A 24745-nucleotide genomic window follows, 5' to 3' on the forward strand; every position below is an offset into this window, starting at 1 on the left:
TGGTCAAGTATTAATCTTTTCAAAAATAAATAAAATACAAACTTATTACCAAGCAAAAAAAAAAATATAGTATTATTATATATTAAAATTTATATAATAATATTTTACTATAATTATAATAATTTAACAACAATATAATAATGAAAATACAATAATAATATTGTGGAGATGTTTTGATTATGACCACTTAGATGAATAATGAAAATTTTGGTCATATAAATCTAAACTTTTTTTTTATTTGATAGATGTTACAAGGTAACTAACATGACAAATGAATCTTGCCTTCATTATTGAAACTAGGTGAAAATATTTTGATACTAATTAATTAATTAACTGTGAAAATATTGGTAGTTATCACTACAAGGTAACTACCATGACAAGTGAGTGAAGAACTAATATTAATTGAATAATAAAGAATATATTCTCTAGCATTATTGATAATCTAATATTGAATAATAAAAAATATATTTTCTAATATTCAACTAAGATTACACATTTTGTAAATATTATTATTAAGATTGAATGAACTAACTTAAAAAAGTACAAAGATTACCAAATACATTCATTATAATTAAATATTTTTTTATGTATTATGACTAAGGTTTGAATTATAATTAGGTTTACTTAATGTTAAAATGATATAGTGTATATGTCCCTATTCCTTCAAATAACATTATCCTTAGATCAATCCTCAAAGCACGAAGAAGTGGATTTATTTCTGCACACACATCATTGTAATTAATAGAATAAAACAAATTCTATTAATTTTTTTAAGAAATTGGTATTACAAATTATTAATATGCTCCTAAGTTACAATTGTACAATACCTTTTCGAGATAAACATCGATGTGAAAATTTGATGTGTACAACATAATATTTTTTCAATACAAATAAATTAGAATTTGTGGAATCAAAGGATATCAACAATTCCATCTGAATTTAGTGATAACTATAACTATTATTGATACTATTTATTCTTTACATAAATCTATAAAATTAATAGCTTTACTAAGCCTCTCATTTATTTGCTACATTTAAATGTACTAGTTTGATTGAATATGAATTAACATAGTATAAATTATTAATCTCTTCTATTTGCTAATTGTTTAGATTTACAATTACAATTAATCACAAATATTAAATGACACTTATTAGTACTTGTCCTAGGCTTGCTTTCACTAAGCATTTTATTCAATTAGTTTGCACCAATCATACGTGATTATTATTTTTTCTTTCAAAATAAACTTAGTAAAGTTGACATTTATATTTTTAAATTTAAGATATTGCAAAAATTGTTTATCTACACTATGATTGGTTTAAAAAAATGGTGCTATAGGAGCAAATTTTTAGGAATGATAGTTTTTTTAGGTTTTTTTTGGATTTCCTTTGTATTTTAGAAAAATAAATGTTTATTTTAAATAGTTTTTTTTTTAATTTTTATTATTTATAATATCATAAATGAAATATTTTTTCAAAATGATATATAAATTTTAATAATTATTTTTTGTCTCAAAATATAGATAACAAGACCAATTATAGGGATTTTATTCAATTTAAATTAAATCAAATGAAAAATTAAATACAACTATTCTATTATAAAAATCTAATCATTATGTGTTCTTTATAATTGTATTTTATATATCTTTTTGAAATCGTTCTATTTTAATACTTTTTGAAAATCATAAATTTTTTAATTAGTTTAAAATATACAAAATAATAAAATAACTCTTAATCATAAATTTAAATATTTTTCATTAAGTTATTAAAAAAATGTCTATTTTCACTTTGATAATTATTAATAGTTATTTAATTAAGATCAATTATAATTAATATTACATAAATATAAAAAACAATATAATATTACACTACAAATTAATAATTAAATTTGAGATTAATTTTATTATAATTATAATTATATAATATTTTTAAATTAAATTAGGATTATGATTTTCAGAAAAATATAAATTTTCACTATAAAATTTGTATTATATTATAATTATTTTATTAAAATAAGAGATAATTAATATTACATAAATATATTTAAAAAATATAATTTTAAAATAATAATGATTCAAAATTATGATAATTAAAAATTATTCTAATTTTTATTACAATTTAAAATTATAATAATTAAAAATTAGAACATTGTTGCATTAATTAGTCAATTAGTTTGCACCAATCAAAAGTGATCATTTTTTTTCTTTCAAAATAAACTTGGTTTTTGTAAAGTTGAGGTTTATATTTTTAAATTTAAGATATTGTAAAAATTATTTATCTACACTATGATTGGTTTAAAAAATTTGGTGTTATAGGAACCAATTTTTAGGAATGATAGATTTTTTTAGGTTTTTTTTTTTGGATTTCTTTGTATTTTTTTAAAATTAAATATAGAGAGTAAACTTACAAAAAGTATAGCTTCAACAGTAACGTGAGGTCATGCCTCAAAACCAACAATCATGACCTACATCGGTCCGACCAATGACTACTAACAGTTCTGCATGCACATTATAAACAACATAATCATATACATAGCCTATTCTATGATGTGTCCAAGCAAAAAGAGTATAAATAGATAATGTTCATGTTTGAACAAAAAAAACTAAACAACATCTCAACACTCATGAAGATGATCTTGACAGGGCTCCATCCAAGTTGTCCACCCCAAAGGGCCTTCCATCCAAATTCTCTTCCTTCCCTCATGCGGTTGAGTCAACATCTGGATCTGTTCCATTGTTGGGTTTCTGGCTTTCTGAATCTTAGCACCAAGATTCTCCATTGCAGTGGCAAAATATGTGTGGTCTCCTACAACCCACTTCCATTCAAATCCATTCTCCAACTCATATATGAACATAGTAGCATGACCATCTTTGAGAAACCACAAAAATTTGTTCTTCTCTATCCTCATAGTTACAGAGATCTGCAAAATAATGTAATGAAGAGTGAGTCCATGAAATAACTTGGTAAGGGCCAGAGTTTTACCTTGGAATTTATCTTCATTTCTAATTTTCCAAATGTACCATAAGATATCAGTAGAAAGAATATGCCTAAACAGATTAGTATCTTTTTTCAAACCATGGATGCAACCAGTAAGAACTTCCATAATATTAACCTAGTTAGGAATAGAAATACCAAACATCAACCAGATTTCTTTAGCAATAATGCACTCAAAGAAGACATGTCTAACGAATTCAGGTATTCTACATATATTGCACATATCAATATTGGATTGATCTTTCCTAAAAGGAAGCCTGTTAATTAACATCAACCATTTAAAACATTTTTTCTTAGGAACAATAGGACCGTTCCATAATCCTGTGAATACTTTCTGCCATTGCTTTAAAGATAAATCTGCATACCACAAAGTATTAGCATGATTGGTAATACTCATTATAAGAGAGAGTATTATAAACAATGATAGACTTGACATTAGAAATAAGTATATCATTATTCCATTTATAAGCAATAAATATGTTATTATCCACATTAAAAAATTTAGGCAACTAAAGAACAACAGACGCATTTTAACCATATTGTAAGTTCTTTTTTGGGAAGCCGGAAGATCATAATTAGCACTAAGTGCTTCCCAACTCATAAGTATATCACTACCAATAATGTCTTTAAAGCAATAAATACCTTTATTAGCCCATGCTCTAGCACAACAGCCTTGTGTAAGCGCAAGAGGTTTGGAGGAGTGGAAAAGGTTCCACCAGATAGATCTCTATCCATGAATGTGATCATTGTTATTGGCCCTACTATTGGTGATGAATGGTCTAACTATTTCCCAAGCCCTCCAGATAGATTTAAAGACACACGAACCCTTTACTGAGACTGGGAAACCTCCAACCATTAGGTCACAAAATGGTAAAGACTTCCAAGATTTATCCCCCTTAGGTACAACCCTCGTCATGTTTCTTCTAACCAAGACTTTCCATGGTTCACTGCCTTCAAACACCTGAAAGATCCATTTTGTAGCAAGTGCAATCCCTTGGAGTCTTGGATCCTTTAGTCTGAGCCCTCCCAATCTCTTCTCAATATGACACCAACCCCATTTAACTGAATGCATCTTATTGTTTCCTTTCCCATCAGACCATAAGAACTTCCTTATAACTTTCTAGATTTCAAGGTTCTAATAGTTACAAAACATCCAGCCAGGCAGATGAATAATAAATGTTGTATGAAGATAGAATCTTTTGACAAACTTGCACTCTGCTAGCAAGCAACAAATATCTATTGTTCCACTTATTTAATTTCTTTTCTATTTTACCTCTAACCCATATCCACATTTCCTTTAGAGAAGGGGAGATAGTGAAGGGTATCCCTAGGTATCTAACAATCTTGTTAGGACCCCCCCACTGGAACCCCATTTGTTGTAACCAATCTGGAGGGTCCTCTCTCCACCCAAGCAAGGTGAATTTAGTTTGAGAGATTTTGGCCCTTGAGGTCTCACCGAGGAACTTGATTTTTCTTTCAAGGGCTTCCATGTTCTGCTTGGTGAGTTCTACAAATAATGCAATATCATCTGCAAACTGAATATTAACTAAATCTGACACATTAGGAAGCACAACACCTTCGATTTTAGGGGAAATGGTGCAGTCTCTCAATATGTAGTACAATGCATCAGAGGCAATGACAAACAGGGTCGGGGCAAGGGGGCATCCCTGCTTGATGAACCTTCCAAGTTTAATGACCTGAGTGAGTGAGACATTAACCTCAACCTGTGTGGAAGCATCTTTGAGAAGAACCTTCACAAATTGACATAATTCACTTCTAACATCATCAATATAAAATCCCATTCAACCCTATCATAAGCTTTCTCTAAATCTAAGAGGAACATGGCAAAATTTTGCCCGAAAGCATTAACCCAGTCCATCACTTTCCAACTGGTTATTAGGTTTTCCAGAATGAATCTTCCCTTAATGAAACCTATTTGAGTAGGACAGATAAACTTAGGAAACACATTTTCTAGTCTGAGAGCGAGAACTTTGGCCAAGATCTTATATGACACATTGAGAAGTGTAATAGGTCTCCAGTTTTTGATAAGTGCCTTATCCCCCTCTTTGGGTAACAACTTGATAATCCCTTTGTTGATGATATCTCCTAGGGATCCTTTCTCAAGAGCCTCAACATACAACTCATGTAGATCTTGGCTAATCCATTCCTAATTAGCTTTATAAAACTCAATAGGCAATCCATCAGGGCCCGGTGCTTTGTCATTATTAAGGGCTCTAATGGCATTTTTCACTTCCTCCACAGATATAGTTTGTTTCAAGGAATGAGAGTCTTCATTAGTTATTCTGCTAGGAATAAGTGCTCTGCATCTTTCTCTAGCTCTTTGTGAATTGGGAGAATCTTCAGAGGAGAAGAGCTCCTTGTAGAATAGGGAAAAGGCCTCTTTAATATCTTCTACCTCCACTACCTCCTTGTTATCAACCCATAGTCTATCAATTTTTTCTCTGTTCTGCTTCTGTCTAAGAAAATTGAAAAAAGAACTTAGACCCTTTGTCACCAAATTGCATCCACTGACTTTGGGCCCTAATCATTCCACCTCTAATCTTAACCTGTTGGTGCCTCCTCAAAGCATCCCTAGCATGTACAACTTTGCTGGATAACTCAAGGTTACCAGGGTTGCTCTGAATATCCTCTTCAATCCAGTGCAACTCATCAGCAAGTGCTCTTTCCTAAAATCTACTATCCTTAGCTCTTTTCTGTCCAATAGTCTAAAGTAAGTTTTGCCAACTCTTAACATTTTGATTCCATCTGCTGATATGAGATTGCACGTTCTTATTTCTTTTATTAAGCAACCTAATAATGTTAATGGCAGCCAACACATCCTAATCCTTAAGGAGATAGGTGTTGAGGATGAATTTGTCTCCACCTTTCTCCTTCTTGGTCAGTGTGTCTCCAAGCCTAATGAGAGAAACAACAGGGTGATGATCAAAGAGGGAAACCGACCAGACTGTTACTGCATTACCCTAATCATCTGGTGTAAAGGAGAAATGATCTCTGTCTGCATAAAATCTATCCAACCTACAATATATTATGTGTTTTCCTTTCTGGTAATTGCACCAAGTGTACCATATCCCTCTCGCATATTGCTTATTACCAAGGGGTCAAAGAGGTTCTTACAATTCTTCGTCATTTCCCAATGCAGTTTCTCATACCCTTTCCACTCCATAGAATGTCAAGAAGAGAGGCAATCCAGTCCCATAGTTCAATCCTCTCCCTATAATCATTGGCTGCATAAATTGAGCAAACACCTATGATAGAATTATTCAAGCTGAATGAAGCCCAAATTGCTCTATTACATGGAGAGTGTCCCTGACTAATAATATGATCTTTCCACTTAGGGTTGATGAGTAGCCCAACTTCCCCTCTCCCTTTATCATGATGTGAGCAGATCTTAATGGAGTCTCTCCAAATAAAATCAAGATTGACCTCCAAAGTAAATTTAGTTACCTTCAATTCTTGTAGCATCACAAAATCTGAATCTCTATGTTGGTTAAGAAACCTCCTAACAATCTGCTTCCTGTCTGGTGACTCCAGACCTCTAATGTTCCATGAAATGCACTTCATCATATCTAGGAGATTTGTTGTAACTCTTTAGCAGTCTTAAAACTGCTGAAGCATTTGGGGAGATCTTTTTTCTCTTCCACCTTCCTTCTATTGGAAGATCCTTTATTTTTGGACCCTAATAGTCTACCCCTCCTTCTGGGTTTATGATCAGTGTTCTCACTATCAACCATCTCATCACCTTCTTCGATAGAGTCTTCATCGTATTGGGAGTCATCCCCATAGTCTGAATCCTTGTTGGGATCAGGTTGACTTGCGGCCACCTCATCCCTATTACAAGGTTCGTATGTGTTCAAACTATCACTATTGCCTATGACATCAAAACTATCTGTTGATGGCTCACTAGGGTTGGGGTCACCTCTATTAGGGTCGGCAACAATGATCTCTATAACGCAATTATTTGCAATCTCAACAAACTTCTTGGGGGGGAAGGGCTATAGATGACTCAGTAGTGAATTTTGTAAGAGGGGGGGCTCCCTTAGCCAATCCAGGGTCACTAGATGGAGATATCTCATAGGATACATCCATATATGTAGAGTCCCTATGAGTAGTAGGCTTGATGAGTACCCCACTAGAGCTCCCTCCCTTACCCGGTTCACTAATGTTTCTATCTCTCCCTTCAAAATTCTTAACCAAAGATTTTGCATTCATACCTAAGAATCTCCTCTCAGGGGACATCTCCTGTGCATCATCTTCCATAGGAGAAGTAAAATTGTTCACCCCAACATTTTAGTCTTTACTATGCTCACTGCTATTGGGGTTATCCGCTCTAATTTTTTCTAGCGCCAACTGCTAGGCATTTTTCCTCCTATTTCTAAGGTTTTTGCCAACCATTTTAAAACCCTCTTGTTGATCTTTATCCATTTGTTCTAGGGCTTTTGCAATTGCAGAGTGGGACGAGGGAGCTTCATTGAATTTCCCAAAATCTATATTTTTATCAAACTCAGGAAGTGTTTTATTAGCTCCGCTCATATCATTTTAAACATTTTTACTTAAGGAGTCAAACTTATCCATGAGAGGCACAAAGGCTGATAAGGGAAAATGATTCTTGGAGGTAGACGAGGAGTCATGAGCACCCTTTTGGGATTTCTCCACACCTTTTTTTTGATTGATAATGGGACAATTCTTTTGAATATGCCCCTCTTTTTTGTAGAGGAAGCAAGCATTGACTCCTCCTATAATTTCAATAGGGCAAGAGACAATGTCATCCCCTAATTTAACATTGAGAAGTTTAGGAACATCTAAACCAGGGTTAATCAAAACAAGAACCCTAGCATCCAAAGCGGTATAAGGGAGGCCGAATTATCCATACGAATGGTTTTTCCAATTGGCTCAATCAGTTGGGGTGTGAATCTCCACAACAATGGAGGGACATTTTTAACCAGAAGCCACCTAGGGCATGACAGTGCCAAGATTTCTTCATTAATGGCTTCAGGAGACCATCTTAGGGCATGAAATGTGCATCTATCAACAATTCGATATTGCTTACTAACAACTTCAGATGGGACCTTATGATCTTTGAAAAAAGTAACAAATAATCCTTTTTGAATTAATCTACAAAAGGAAACATGAAAACCTAGTTTCATATTCCACACATTTATAAACCAATCATTAAGGAATTTTTGGGCTGGACATTTATCAACATCAACAACAGCGAAAAAAATAGCAACATCTTTTAATCTACTCTTTTCAAGAGCAATCTCATTACACATTGAATCATTAGGAATGACAGAAAGGGAGCCCAGGGAAAAATTAGGGTCCTTACCTTTCCCACTGGAGTTTCCATTATCACCTATTGTGAAGGGTTCAATAGAGACAAACCTAGCACCTTCTGTGATAGTTGAAAGTGGTTGAGCAACGACCTCCTTGAAGGCTTTGGTTTTCACATTTTCCACTCCCTCCGTTTTGTCAAGAGTTGATGGTTCTCCTCCAGAATTGTTTTCCATGAAATCACATTAATCTTCGCACGCGCCCCTCAGTTGATTCTCAAACCCTAAAGAAATCAAAACAAGCCCTAGAACAACCACAACACACTGGCCAACATGCATAGCAAATAATAAGAAGCACTAAAGCCAAATAATGCAAGGCATAGAGGCGAAGAGAGGTGTGGATTAGAAGACGCACGATAGTGGGCATCTGTTATCATCCAAGCATTCCCTTGACTAATTCAATATTCATCATTTTAGAAGGATTTTGTGATTTGCAGGTTCACCATAACCATAAATCAAAAGGATCTGTCGCACAAAATCCTCCTCCGATATATGAAATAGAGTGCCTTTTATGCAGGAACCGAAAAAATGGAACCCTAGGGTGTTCTTGCAAAAACCCTAACTTGCGGAACTCACATAATCAACATCTTTTTCTTTTTCTTTTTCTTTTTCACAACCGATTTCTTTGTATTTAAAAAAATGAAATGTTTATTTTAAATAGTTTTTTTCATTTTTTATTATCTATAGTATTGTAAATAAAATATTTTTTTTTCTAAATAGATATAAATTTTAATAATTCTTTTTTTATCTCAAAATATAGATAATACAATCAATTATAAGATTTGATTTAGTTTAAATTAAATTAAATTGATTTTTTTTCTATATTAAAAATTGGTGATAAAAGAGAGAGTTTACATCAGAGTTCCTGGGGACAATGCCTCAGCTATAGCACTCAAGTTACATCACATACATTAGATGATAGCAAAAAAGTATAGTTCAGATATGAAACAAAAAGAGATAAGTAGGGCCTCAACAATTGGCCAAGCTAAGAAAAAACATGGTTCAAAATTTTCATCCAAGTGGTCCACCCCCTTGGCCCTTCCATCCATACAACATCTCTATTACCATGGAGCTGGAACAACATCTCAACCTGCTCAAAAGAGGGTTCCCTGCTATCATGGATCTCCCGCGTCAGTTTCTTCAACGCTCTGTCAAAGGCAGCCAAGTTCTGGGCGCAATGCATCCAATCATATCCACATCTCATCTCATCAACAAACATGGTATTCGATCCATCTTCCAGGAAACGCAACAATTTGTTCCTTTCCAAATCCAGGATGATGGAGATCTGCATAGCAACATTATAAAATGTGAGTCTTCTAAAAGACTCAGTAAGCGATCTAACCTGTCCTTGAAAACATTCCTCATTCCTAATTTTCCAAATATACCAAATGATATTAGCAGAAAGGATAGACCAAAACAGATTAGAATCCTTATTAACTCCCTACACAGATCCAGTAACAACTTCCATAGTGTTCACAAAGTGGGGAATCCAGATCCCAAACAGAAGCCAAACCTCCTTAGCAATAATACAACCAAAAAAGATTCCTTGGCAATTAAATTAAATACAAATATTTTTATTAAAAAACTTATTATTATATGTATTCTTTATAATTATATTTTATATATTTTTGAAATCATTCTATTTTTTAATACTTTTTGAAAAGCATAATTTTTTTAATCATTTTAACATATACAAAATAATTTAATAACTTTTAATCATAAATTTAATTTTTTTCATTAAGTTATTCAAAAAATGTCCATTTTCACTTTTATAATTATTAATAGTTATTTTTTCAGACCAATTATAATTAATATTACATAACTAGCAATTGCACCTTAGTGTGGACTAGGTATGCTGAAGAGATATCAAAATTCAATTGGGAAAAAAATTGATTTTTTTTTGGTATAAATTTGTATAGTACATGATGCCAATTGGTCGATCATTTAGAAAATGATAATGTTTGTGCAATAAATTCCTTAATGGAGAAGTGATAGCTTAAAATCAATTATGCATCCACTTACATGTATCCAAATGTAACTAAAAGGAAAAAATTGAATCAAGAATGTAATCAAGCTCCATTACCAATAGGGTCATATTATGTTTGAAATAGGGAGAGGAGAGAGAGGGAGAAATAGAGATAGAAAGAGGGAGAGGTAATGGGGAAAGAATGAGAGAGAGGGGTAAGGAGATAGAGATAGAGATCAAGATGGAGATGAAAGTGGAGATGGATATGGAGAAGGAAATGGATATCAAGAGAAGGAGCAAAATGTCTATGCAACATCTAAGAGGGAATACAAAGATATAGAGATATAGATGCAAAGAGATGTAAATATAGAGGTATAGGAAGAGTGACATGAAATAAAACAAGTTAACTTTTCTAAATTAACGACTCATCCTACTCTAAAACAGATGCAAAACAATGTGAATAATCTTGGTTGTCTGAGTTAAGGTGGATCACACAAAGACTAAGCTCATGGATATGTGCTTATTTGTTGCCCTTCTCATACAATGAGATTCACTTAATATCTCTTGTATTTTATCAAATTCATTCTAACTCAATACACATGACAACATCTAATTGATCAAAAGGATGACAGTTATTCAAATGGCAATATTATGGATATATACATGAGTTTTATTATTGCCTCGTCAAATGTAACTATCCATATTATATTGATGTGATCTTCTGGTTTCAGTTGAATTTGCAAATTCAAAAGAAGGTTAGAACTTCAAGTAACATTGGAACAAAATTTTGGCTTGGTAAATGTCTTGTAATAAAAGGAGTAGTTATGACTACTATGGATCAAACCCATGGGGTTGGTGAAGGAAGAGTTTCGTCTGGTAGTAAAATACACCTAACCCCTTGGGGCTATCACACACTTGGAAGAAAGAGTCAGAAGAGAAATAAATATAGTGATGTTTCAATCCTTCATTGATGTACTTGTAAGAATAGTTGTAAACCATCTTTTTATTTTCTATCAATAAGATGAAAAGTAATTAACCATGGCATGTTCATTAATCTTTGCTTACTTTTCTTCTCCCCTTAAATAAAGTGGGAGATCGATACTCATTACGAGAATTTGATTAACAATGTAATTTAATGTAAATAACATAGCAATGAATTGGATTGCATGTTGCATTGATAACGATGGAAAAAACTAATTTTAAAAATTTATAGTACATCTAAAAAAATAAAATAAAAATAGTTTATCCTAATCATTACAATAGATTATGTAATAACATTTTGTAAATATCTTTATTGATTAATTAATACTAGACACAAATTAAAATTAAAAATAATAAAAAATAATAATATAAAAAACAAATTTTCTTTAAAACTTTATAATTAAAACAAAAAACTTACTATTTATAATAATAATAGTTTAAAAATAATTAAAAAATAAATTTAAAAACTAAATTTAAATATAAAATTAAAATTAAAAGTTGAGGAATTTAATTTTTCCATACTAGATTTTATTAAAAAAAATAATAATAATCTACTTAAAAAATTTATAAATAAAAAAAAAAACTTGCTCTTTGAGTAGTAAATAAAATATAATCATATATCACAATTTAAAACTATAACTATTTTTTTTATTATTATTTTTTTTAAATAGAATTATATGTGACCATGCCAACATAAAATTATTAAAATAATGCATGTAAATGATCTTATTTTGTTTAAGATTAAGGACAAATGTCATTCCATTGTCATGTCATGTGTCTTCCATGTGTGAAGTTGCATGTCTTCTAGATTTAAATGAAAAACATTAAACTTGGGTAATGAGCACTATGTAGAAAATTCAGAGAATGGAAGCCTAGAGGTGTTTTATTTCCCTTGGGAGGGTTCTAACGAGAAAATACCGTATCTTATTTTTATAGCAACTTCAACATAATAACACAAATTATCTTATTCTAACTCATCAACAATGCAAATTTTGCATAGTTTTAAGACTAGTAGGAGGCAATAGTAGATGGGAATAGGCATATGTATATAAGCATGTATGCATATCTCGTCACATTTTGAAACATGCAGATATGGATATATAGGTATTACTATTCACATATACATTGTATTCTATTAGGATTAAAATTTTACCTAGCCATTAAAATTCCACCATTTTTCTTATCTTTGCCACCTAAATTTAGTAGACCTCTTACCCTTAGCCTAAGCTGTCAGTAGAGATGTGCCTTTCTGATGGCGGACATCATGCGTCAGCATCTCCTCCTCGATCAGTACCATTGTGACGACACCCTAGTAAATGTTGAGGTGGCACTCACCCAGTGATTTGAAATCTTGAGTACTCTCAGCTTAAAGGCTTAAGCGATGGTAATTATGTCTTAAATCTTTGGACATCGCATCCCTTGCATCGTGACCCTCCGATCTTGACCCTAACCTTCTCTAGGCTCTTCTTACGAAGCATCAACTCGCCAGCTTTATCTAGGTTGTTGGGTTGGTGCCTTTGTCTATCTCTCATTCAACTATGATGGATACCACTCTTGGACTTCTCGGGCTGAAGCGTCAGATGGCCTTTGTTGGAGAGATTAAAGAGGAAAGAATGAAAGGCATCCTGACCCAACAGAATCCTTTGATTACTGGAACCGTGATGAAAACTCTGGGGAAAGACTATCTCCTGAATGAGGACCGAACTAGAGCGAACTCTGACATCGCAACAATGTTACTAGCTATCGCCATGCATTTAGAGAAAGATAAAGAAGTAGTGGTGAAGATGTGTAAAAAGGTCTTCAAAAAGGAAGTCTTGGGTGAACTAGATAGGGCGGTGGTCAACATTGATGAGGAGCTTATGGCTCCTAAGCCTTAGGACTATGATGTTCTTATCCGAAAGAATAAGCCAGTGCCTTGATTCCCCATCCTGGTCATTGAGGAGCCTGCGGCCTTTGATGCTTATAGTCCTGTCAGAAGCAGGAATTTCGTCTTCCTCTCATGGATTCTATAGGTCAAAAAGCCCCCACGGGAGAAGTGGCTAATTAACTACCTCGAAGCTAAAAACATCACAGTCATCCTGGACAATGTGCCAATCCCTCCCTCTCCTGCTGACCCCTCTTCAGCAAAGCCAAAGATCTTGGGTTCTAGGAATCCTCACAAGAAAGGTAGGAAAGGATGAGACTCCTCCCATGAGGAAAGCCTCCTGGTTTTTTGGCCCTCTGGGTTTCTGGTGTTATGATAAGTGTTTTAAACGGCCACTATTGGGGATCTTGCCTCTGGGTTTCCTTTCGTCTCTTTTGGAATCTCTATGGTTTTGCTTCCATACATACTATACATGCTAAGAAGACTTATGAATGTTCAATATATATTTTTTCTAGACTTAGTTATGTTCTCACTCAAATTCTGGCGTATGGGTTTTTCTATTTCTCTTTCTCTGTTCATTCGATCTTCTATCTCTCTTTTAAGGCATGATGGCCCAACTTCACACACACACACACACACACACACACACACACACACACACACACACACACACACACACACACACACACACACACACACACACACACACACACACACACACACACACACACACACACACACACACACACACACACACACACACACATATTCATATATATACAGATGCTTTTAATTTCATATATTCTCAGTAACCACTCAGCTATCTTTGCATATGTTTATTTATTTGCAATATTAGCTCTAGCATAGATTGGATCTGCTTCCTTATGAAAGATTTCTAAATACCTTGAGCATTCTCAGTAATGAGGTCTCTTATCCTAGGTAGTTGTTAGCTTCATAACAAGAAATTGTCTATGATTTCGGCTAGTTTAAATCTATGATGGCTATCATTGGTTGAATTCTCCGTTTTCCCCCAAAAATCTTCCTTGGGCAGATTTGGTACTAGATGAGCATTATGGATACAAGACATCTTTGCTGGCTAACAATTTTTGTGATACTATGGTGTTTTGACAGGTTGGTAAAATCTAGCAGGTATTTCCCGCGGTAAGATTTTGTTAAGTTAGTTATGCCCCAAGCGTTATATCTTCTATAGTTTGAAATATTTGCTTTACTCTAACATTAAGCTGGGTTGAAAGGTGTATTGAGGTTCTTGTGTAGTTTAGGGGCTCTGTCAGATCCATTCATCGCATTTTTCAGGCAAAGATTGGGCTATCATACCGATCGAGGTGGTTATTTTCAGGGAAGGGGCATCTTGCAGCTCAAAGGAAATTTCGATGTTTCTAAAATCATTCTCTTGTAGATCTTCCTGGATATTAGATCCACAGATCCTTGTATCATCTCCCTTATTAAGCTGCTTCTAGTTTCATTTTTCTGATCCATTAATGGATCAGGGCTAGACCAGAGGTTTTCTTCCCTCCATTCTTTCCTACCAGTGCCCACACTGAATGGAATTGTAATTTTTTCTTATTAATAAAAACTCTTTGCCCTTGGCCTTTTATCGATAAAAAATAATAATAATAACACAAATTATCTAAGCCTATCTTGCTATGTGCATCTTGTTGAATATATTTTATTTAATATATTTGGTTGTGGATGTTGTGCAAATCATTGTAAGAGAGCAAAAAGATCATCTAAAATGATCATCTAGTCTAGTGAAATTTGTTGAACATGGATTTGTAAATTTGTAAGAAAGCAAAGAAATCATCTTGTTTAATGAATATTGTTAAAACATGGACTTTTAAATTTGTTGTTGGTCATCCCTATATACAACTTATTGTGTGTCTCCCCAGTATGCAAATTACTTGTGGTCTTCACCATCTTGTTCCAATTTGCTAGCAGGCAATATTTGTGTCGATGCGAGTGTTATTGGAAATAATTTTCTAGGAATATTTGTGTGGATGTGGGTATTATTGGAAACAATCCTTTCATAGTCCTACATCTTCATATAACCAGCCACCACCAAATGATATCATTCCATGTACTCATTCCTCTTTGCAACTAAAACAATTCATGAATACTACCATTCCATTGCTAAATGGCAGAAGTACCTTTATGGATTGGAAAAGTTATAGGCCTCTGTGAGCTTCCTATAGCCATGAAAATCTCAGTCCTTACACAAGCGCTACCTATGTTCTGGCCATACCTGCACAACAATTGGAGTGATATATGTGATATGGGCTCCAATGTTATGCATTTAGGAGTGTCAGTATCATTTGTCATGGAGGTCTTTTGGTTATAAAGAGTTCATTATCATACTGGATGAGGGTCCTTTTAATTTGAGCTTGCATTTTGCTACCAGTTGTTAATCTTTTCTTTGTTTCAATTTAGATGCTCGACAAAGTTGTGAGAATCTCTAGAAGGAGATTGCGTAAAAGAAACTTGCAGCTGAGGATTTTATTGATGCTCAAAAACTTGCAACAATGGACAAACTTGTGGTAAATTAATTAATCGAGATTGGCATTGAAGGTAAAATGATTTAACAATATTTAAGAAACTGTAGAAGAATTTATGGAGGTGTCAGAGACACATCGGTAGGAGAAAAGTACAATGACCCATTTCATGAATGCAATCCAACAACAAAAAATCAACTAATTAAAATGACAGAAAATGAACGGTTGATATTAATGCAATCGTCTTGCATAATGTCTAAGCAACTCTCAACAACTGATTTGGAGAAGCAGACCGTCTATTCCAAAAATAATATAATATTACAAATAATAATATAACAAATAATATAATATTACACTACAAATTAATAATTAAATTTGGGATTAATTTTATTATTATTATGCCGAAGGCGTTCCCTAATTTGAAAGGGACAAGCTAATTTCAGCAATCAACAACATGTAATGATGGATGAGAGATGCAAGACGATCCAAACGTCTGCAACCATTAGATTTTTTCTTAAATTTTCATTACTCATTTTCTATTGTCACTATTTTTCGTATTTCCACATATATCTGCCTGTATTTTTTTATAGGATGCATTGTTATCGTCGTTGGTCTATCATTTGCGAGGGAGTTTTTACTTTATTATGGTTTATGACTTCATGTATAGAAATCCTATACACTTGTGTCCCAGTAAAGGACAAGAGTATTTAAATAAAACTTTTTAAGATTTTTCTGTTATTCTATTTGACTTAGTACATTTGCCTGAGATCAAATGGAAATATTTCAAAAGAACTTATTTTTTGAGTTTTAGAATAATTAATTTTAATTTCTTTCTTTTAATTTTTTAAATTATTTTTTATTTATTTTTACATTAGTCATGTAATTAAATTAATAGTTAATTATTTATATTTTTTTAATAATAAATTATATGTTTAAGATTTTTTATAAATTTATTCTTATTTTTATTTTTATTTTTATATTAAATATAGAGAGTAAACTTACAAAAAATATAGCTTCAATAGTAACGTGAGGTCATGCCTCAAAACCAATAATCCTGACCTACATAGATCCGATCAATGACTACTAACAACTATACATGCACATTATAAACAACACAATCCTGTACATAGCCTATTCTATGATGTGTCCAAGCAAAAAAGTATACATAGATAATGTTCATGTTCGAAAAAAAAGAAGAACCAAACAACATCTCAACACTCATGAAGATGATCTTGACAGGGTTCCATCCAAGTTGTCCACCCCAAAGGGCCTTCCATCTAGATTGTCTTCCTTCCCTCATGCGGTTGAGTCAACATCTAGATCTGTTCCATTGTTGGGTTTCTGGCTTTCCGAATCTCAGCACCAAGATTCTCCATTGTAGTGGCAAAAGAGGTGTGGTCTCCTACAACCCGCCTCCATTCAAATCCATTCTCCAGCTCATATATGAACATAATAGCATGACCATCTTTGAAAAACCATAGAAATTTGTTCTTCTCTATCCTCATAGTTACAGAGACTTGCAAAATAATGTAATGAAGCGTGAGTCCATGAAATGACTCAATAAGGGTCCTAGTTTTACTTTGGAATTTATCTTCATTTTTAATTTTCCAAATGTACCATAAGATATCAGTAGAAAGAATATGCCAAAATAGATTAGTAACATTTTTCAAACCATGGATGCAACCAGTAAGAACTTCCATAATATTAACCTGGTTAGGAATAGAAATACCAAACATCAACCAGATTTCTTTAGCAATAATGCACTCAAAGAAGATGTGTCTAACAGATTTAGGCACTCTACATATATTGCACATGTCAATATTCGATTGATCTTTCCTGAAAGGAAGCTTGTTAATTAACATCAACTATTTAAAACATTTTTTCTTAGGAACAATATGACTGTTCCATAATCCTGTGAATACTTTCTACCACTACTTTAAAGATAAATCTGCATACCACAAAGTATTAGCATGATTGATAATAGACTCATCATAAGAGAGAGTATTATAAACAATGATAGACTTAACATTAGAGATAAAGATATCATTATTCCATTTATAAGCAGTAAATATGTTATTATCCACATTAAAAGTTTTAGGCAACGGAAGAACAACACAAGCATTTTTAACCATATTGAAATTCTTTTTTGGGAAGCTAGAAGATCATACTTAGCACTAAGTGTTTCCCAACTCATAAGCATATCACTATCAATAATGTCTTTAAAGCAACAAATACCTTTATTAGCCCATGCTTTGGCAGAACAACCTTGTGTAAGTGCAAGAGGTTTGGAGGAGTGGAAAAGGTTCCACTAGATAGATATCTCTCCATGAATGTGATCATTGTTGTTAGCCCTATTGTTGGTGATGAATGGTCTAACTATTTCCCAGGCCCTCTAGATAGATTTAAAGACACATGGACCCTATAGTGAGACTGGGAAACCTCCATCCACCAGGTCACAAAAGGGTAAAGACTTCTAAGATTTAGCCCCCTTAGGTACAACCCTCATGATGTTGCTTTTGACCAATACTTTCAATGGTTCATTGCCTTCAAACGCTTGAAAGATCCATTTTGTAGCAAGTGCAATGCCTTGGAGTCTCAGATCCTTTAGTCCGAGCCCTCCCAATCTCTTCTCAATATGACACCAACCCCATTTAACTGAATTTATCTTATTGTTTCCTTTGCCATCAGACCATAAGAACTTCCTTATAACTTTTTGGATTTCAAGGATCTGATAGTTACAAAACATCCAGATAGATGAACAGTAAATGTTGTATGAAGATAGAATCTTTTGACAAACTTGCACTCTGCCAACAATCGACAGATATCTATCGTTATACTTATTTAATTTCTTTTCTATTTTACCTCTAACACATATCCACATTTCCTTTAGAGATGGGGAGATAGAGAAGGGTATCCCCAGGTATTTGACAATCTTGTTAGGACCCACCCACTGGAACCCAAATTGTTGTAACCAATCCAGAGGGTCCTCTCTCCACCCAAGCAAGGTGGATTAAAATTTTAACATTTTTTGGATTAGATATCAAATAGTCATTACATATCATCAGGAATGTTTGAGTTTAACCACATCAAGGCACCGTAGGAGGGTGCATACACAAAAAATATACAGTTTCACGAACACCTCCACTTATGGGAAGATGATTACAATAATTACATCATAATTATATGAGCAAAAAAGACCAAAAAAGAGAGTTCTAAAGGACTATGAAAAAGAGATTTCAGATTCTGGAGCAAAGTTGTCTCCCACTGGTGGGATCCAGGCCACCCAGCCCATGTTTCCATCCTACCATACTTCCATGCAACCATCAAGTATGTCTTGCTTGTGGGGGTGTGAAGTGCGCTCATGAAACAAGTCAGCTTCCTCCCGAGAAATCTCCATGTGTAGGTGTCTATGGTCCATCTGTCTCATGAAGGCCATGAGTGCTTGCTCAAATGCGGTCTTTCCTAGTTCATCTCTCTCCCATGTGAAGCCGTGGGGCAACTCTCTGATGTAAACGGTGGTGGCACCTTCCTTTATCCATCTATCAAACTTTTCTAAGTCTAACTTTATAACCACAATGACCTGCATTGAAACAGTATAAAAAATGAGTCTCCTGAGAGACTCAGTGAGGTGCTTGGTGTTGTTATTAAAGACATCATCATTACGGTATTTCCAAATGAGCCAAAGAAATTCTAAAGATAAACAGGACCAGAAGATATTTGCAGTTTTCCTACATCCCTTAATGTAGCCTAAAACAACATTTATGATTTCAACACAATTAGTTTCCAGATTAAGACCGAACAAGTTCCATATTTCCTTTGCAAAGTGACAATAAAAAAAGATATGTTTCACAGTTTCTGGTACTCTACAAATTTTGCAATTTAGGTAGTTACCCTCCTTGTCTTTAATGGGGAGTTTATTTAACAATAGTCTCCAGCCAAAGAATTGTTTTTTAGGTTCATTTTGAGTCATCCAGAAATTACCTAACATATCTTTCCATTCCTTTGGTTCCCATTTTAGTTCTCAGCATCTGTTCAGGTGAAGAAAAATGGCGTCTGCCTTGGTGAGTGACGCATATATGCATTTGGCTTTAAGGGAGGGGAGAGGTGTGCCATAAACCTAGCAAAGTGTAGAAATGGAGGAGTGGGGGAGAGGAGGGTGAGGTGGGGGAAGGGTAGTGGCTAAGGCCGACTTAAGGATGTTATAGGTTCTGCTCTGGGACAACGGGATAGAGAAGGTAAGTTTCAGGTCCTCCCATGTTCTCAAATGGCCAATCTCTAGAATCTGGTCAAAATACTTGACTCCCATATTGTGCCATTTTAGTGCAGAGTAGCCTTGAAGAGCTGCCAATGGTTTCCCATTATAAAATAGATTCCACCATATAGATTTGTCACTGGTAATCTGCCCCAGTCTATTTCCATTTACATTGTATTGTACCAAGTGTTTCACCTGCTCCCAAGCTTTCCATAGGAACTTAAAGACCCCTGACCTAGTTGGGGCTACCTCTATCTGTCCAAGAAGAAGGTCAATCATGGGTAGATCCTTCCATTTCTTGGCTTTCTTAGGAATTGAGGATGAAATATTGTTCCTTATTAGGATTTTTCATGGCTCATCTCCATCCATGGCCTTGAGGATCCATTTTGATGCGAGGGCAATACCTTGTATATTTAGATCTTTTAGACCCATCCCACCATAGAGTTTATGCATAGTACACCACTCCCATTTCACTGCATGTTGCTTCCTGGTACCTTTTCCATCAGACCAAAGGAAATCCCTTATCTGTTTTTGGATATGATTAAATTGATAGTTTTGAAGAGCCAGGCAGAGGAGAAGTAGATGTTATATGATGCCAAGATCTTTTGACAGACCTGAAATCTTCCAGCCAGAGACAGATAGTTCCTATTCCATTTAGAGAGCTTCTTCTCTATCTTATTCCTTACCCATTCCCACATTTCTTTTAAATTTGGAAGGATAGAGAATGGGATGCCTAGATATTTTACAATATGAGTAGGGCCCAGCCAGTTGAGAGAGAATTTTGAGAGCCAGTTCGGGGGGCTGTCATCTCAGCCAAGTAGGTTGGATTTGTGCATAGCTATCTTACTTCTAGAGGCTAGGCAAAATATATCTATATTTTTTAGCAGAGCAGCAAGGTTCTTTTCATCAAGTTTAATTAAAATTGCAACATCATCAACAAATTGGACATTACAAATTTCCTTTTTATTAGGTAATGATATGCCCCTGACAGGAGGAGTGACAAAGGTGTCTTTAAGTAGGTAGAACATTGCATCAATAGCTAGGACAAATAGGGCTAGGGCTAGGGGGCATCCTTGCCTGATAGATCTGGTTAGTGCAAATTTGAGGGATCTCATCCCATTCACTTCAACAAAGCCATTAACATCACATAAAAGTGTTTTGACCAATTTGCAGAACCCAGGGGGGAATCCTAGTGACTGGAGCATCTGAATAATATTCCCATTCTATTCTGTCATAAGCTTTCTCGAAGTCTATGAGTAACATAGCTCCATTCTGTCCTGATTATTTTGCCCAATGGAGTGATTCCCAACATGTGATTAAGTTCTCTAGTATATACCGTCCTTTGACAAACCCTGTTTGTGTAGTGCTGATAATCTTAGGTAAGATTTTTTCCAATCTGCTTGCTGTCAATTTTGCTAAAATCTTGTATGACACATTTAACAGTGTAATGGGTCTCCAGTTTTCAACTAGGGTTCTGTCACCTTCTTTAGGAATGAGCTTGATAAGACCTTGGTTTATGTTTTCTCACAGGGACCCAATGTGAATAGCCTCAGAGTATAGAGCATGAAGATCATCCACAATCCATTAAATATTTTCTTTGTAGAATTCTACTAGGAATCCATTAGGGCCAGGAGATTTGTCATTATTGAGGGCCACTATAGCTTCTTTGATTTCTTCTTTAGAAATAGTTCTTTCATGCATCCTGCTATCTTCTTCCTCATGGAGTTTGGGGACTAAAGACATGACTAATTTCCTTGCATTATCCTGCTCTTCCTTAACTGGTTCTGTAGAGAATAATTGCCTGTAAAACTGAGCAAAGCACTCTAGAATTTTATTTGGTTCAAAGAGGTTCTTATTCTCTTCCTATATGGTGTCTATTTTCTCTCTTGCTTGTTTCATTTTGAGCATTTGGAAGAAAAACTTAGATCCTCGATCCCCAGTATCTAACCAGTTTAGCTTAGCCCTTGTTCTCCATCCTTTGATTTTTTGGTTTTGCGGCCTTCTAAGGTCATTTTTGGCCTTGATTAGTTGGCTGGTGAGTGTTACATTTTCCGGATCCTCTTGAAGTTCAGATTCTGCCATTTGTAAGGCACTGTGCAATTGCATCTCAGATGCTCTGGCATCTTTAGCTTTCTTTTTACTTACCACTTGACAAAGTGAGGTCCAGGTTGTAATATTTTGATTCCATCTATCAATGTTTGTCAACTGGCTGTTTCCATATTTGTTATACATTCTGACCAGGTACAGTGCACATTTTAGATCACCATCCTTTAGGAGGCTAGTGTTCATTCTAAAATTCGAGCTTGGGCTTGGTAGGGCCATTTTACAATTAGTTATCTTTAACCCAATCATAATGGGGTGATGATCAGACAGTGTATACGATATGACAACATACTGAACACCCTCCTTATTTTTAATAATTTCAAAAAAATCCTCATTGAAGTAGAATCTATCTAGTCTGCAATAGACCCTCTTATTATACTGTTGGTGGTTACACCAGGTGTACCATATAGAGTTGTGCTCACCTTTTTAACCTGCTATTGGGTCAGTCAATCTCATTTTGTTAACCATCCTCTCCCAATGTATTCTCTCTGCACCTTTTCATTCCACCTTGTTCCCTCCTTGTTTATCTTGTGCATTGATTACCATGTTAAAGTCCCCTCCCAAGAGCTAGGGGATGTCTTCTAATTTAGCAATCCACTCCCACATCTCCTCCCTTTCTCGATAGTCATTAGATGCATAGATTGAACAAAGACCAAATGTAGTACTTTCATTCTGTATGATTACCCATACTGCCCTATCACAAGGGGATTGTCCCCATTTGACAACTTTATTCGACCATTTAGGATTTAACAATATTGCAGCTCCACCCTTTCCCTTAGGGTGATTGGTGAAGAAGGGGGTGGCCTCCCTCCATATGGATTTTAGCCCAATTTCTAGAGAGAATCCCACTGATTTTAGTTCTTGGAGCATAAGGCAATCAATTTCCTTGTGCATATTTAGAAATCTTTTGACCACATATTTCCTGTCAGGGGCCTCTAATCCCCTGATGTTCCATGAGATGGTTTTCATAATTAAGAGGTTGCTTCAGTATTGTCCCCTAGGGATTTAAACCCTTCAAAATATTTGGGCCATTCCTCAGGTTTAGAAAGATGGCTGGCATCAAAGGCCATAGTTTATAGTGGTCTACCTCTCTTCTTCTTGAGTTCGGAGATTTGATCAGGTCCCAAAGACTCTTTCCTAGCTGTATTGTCTTTATTTACCTTAGGAGATCTTTTCCTCCTTTTTTTTTTTTGTTTTATTACCAGCTAGCTCTTCTCCCCCATCCTTAGCTCCAACCTCAAAGGTTCTAGGGTCAGGGGAAAATGAAGACTCCCTTTCATTATTGCTAGTCACAATTTCATCCGACTGCAACCCAGGTTCAGTACCATGCCCTTTCTCTAGGGGTTGGTCAGAAGGAGAAGTGGTAGGCCCCACCTCCCCATCAGTGATATCAGAGGTCCTTTCAGGATGATTGATGGGGTGTGGTTTTGTATCCCCTCCATCCTTAGTCTCCAATGGAGTATTTTCAATATGAGGGATGCTCATATCCTCGGAGGGGTCAATTATAATATCTTTAGGTCCATGAGGGGAGTGATTAACCATCTCGGTAGCACTGGTGGTAACATGAGTACCACCATCTTCCCCTCCGATCAACTCTTGGAGGAAGGGTATGGTACATGAATCAATCTCCTTCTTTTGGTTAATTAATGTTAATTCAAGTTGTTTTCTATGTTCTGCGGCCATTTTCAACTTTTCAAGGACAATTTGCTGAGCATTTTGCTTCCTGGGTCCACCCATATTAGTGGAGATTTTGTTATTATCTGGTTCCAATAATTCAGATTCACTGGCAGAAAATTTTAACATTAACAATTTTAATATATTATATATCATAATAACAATATAAAATTATATGTTATAAATTATATCTCATTATACTATCTTATTCATATTTATATATTTAGAATGTGATTATCAACACACAAAAGTCATTAGAAGGATGCAAGGTTGTATGAATTTTAGGATGATTTGACCTCATAACATATCAATATTAAAGAACATATAGTCAACATAGTATCTTCATGGTCATAAGGTTGTATGTGAAACTAAAGAAAAACAAGAACTAATATATAAAAAATAATGGCATAGTGTAATTTAACTCTTAAAGGTGAGAAACAAGTACAAACAATAGAAGTGAACAATAAGACACAATAGATCAATTGTAACAAATTCAAACCAATAAATAATTTATGACATCATACATATTTAATGAAAAATGACACCTTGTATGCAATTTCTAAGTAGCTTCCTTCCTTGACACTCTTTCTACAAAATCCCTCAAATGTATTCTATCTTGAGAAGTGGATAAGGGAACTAAAGGATAGTGCATACTTGGCAAAAAAGAACAAAGAGAGGTTATGGATGTCAAGTACAAATAATTAAATATTTTGTTAAAACTTTTAGAATTGGTTGAGGTGTCAACCTATGTTGAAACATCTTCCTTGACGAGTTAGTTACAACTTGGCCTAGACATATCCCCCCTCCCTCTCCCTATCTCTATCTTTATCTCTCCCTCTCCCTCTATATCTCTCTCTATTTGTCTCCTTCTTCCCCTCTCACTCTATCTTCATCTCTACCTCTATATTTCTCTCCCCCTTATTTCTAGACATGTCTCACTCTCTTTACCCATCCATATATCTTAATCTCTCCTTCTCCCTCTCCCTCTTCCTAGACCTCTATTCCTATATGTCTTTGCCTCTATATCTCCCTCTCTATATTTATCTCTTCCATATTTAT

The sequence above is a fragment of the Cryptomeria japonica genome, chromosome 3, assembly GCF_030272615.1.
Source record: "Cryptomeria japonica chromosome 3, Sugi_1.0, whole genome shotgun sequence".
NCBI classification, from domain to species: Eukaryota; Viridiplantae; Streptophyta; class Pinopsida; order Cupressales; family Cupressaceae; genus Cryptomeria; species Cryptomeria japonica.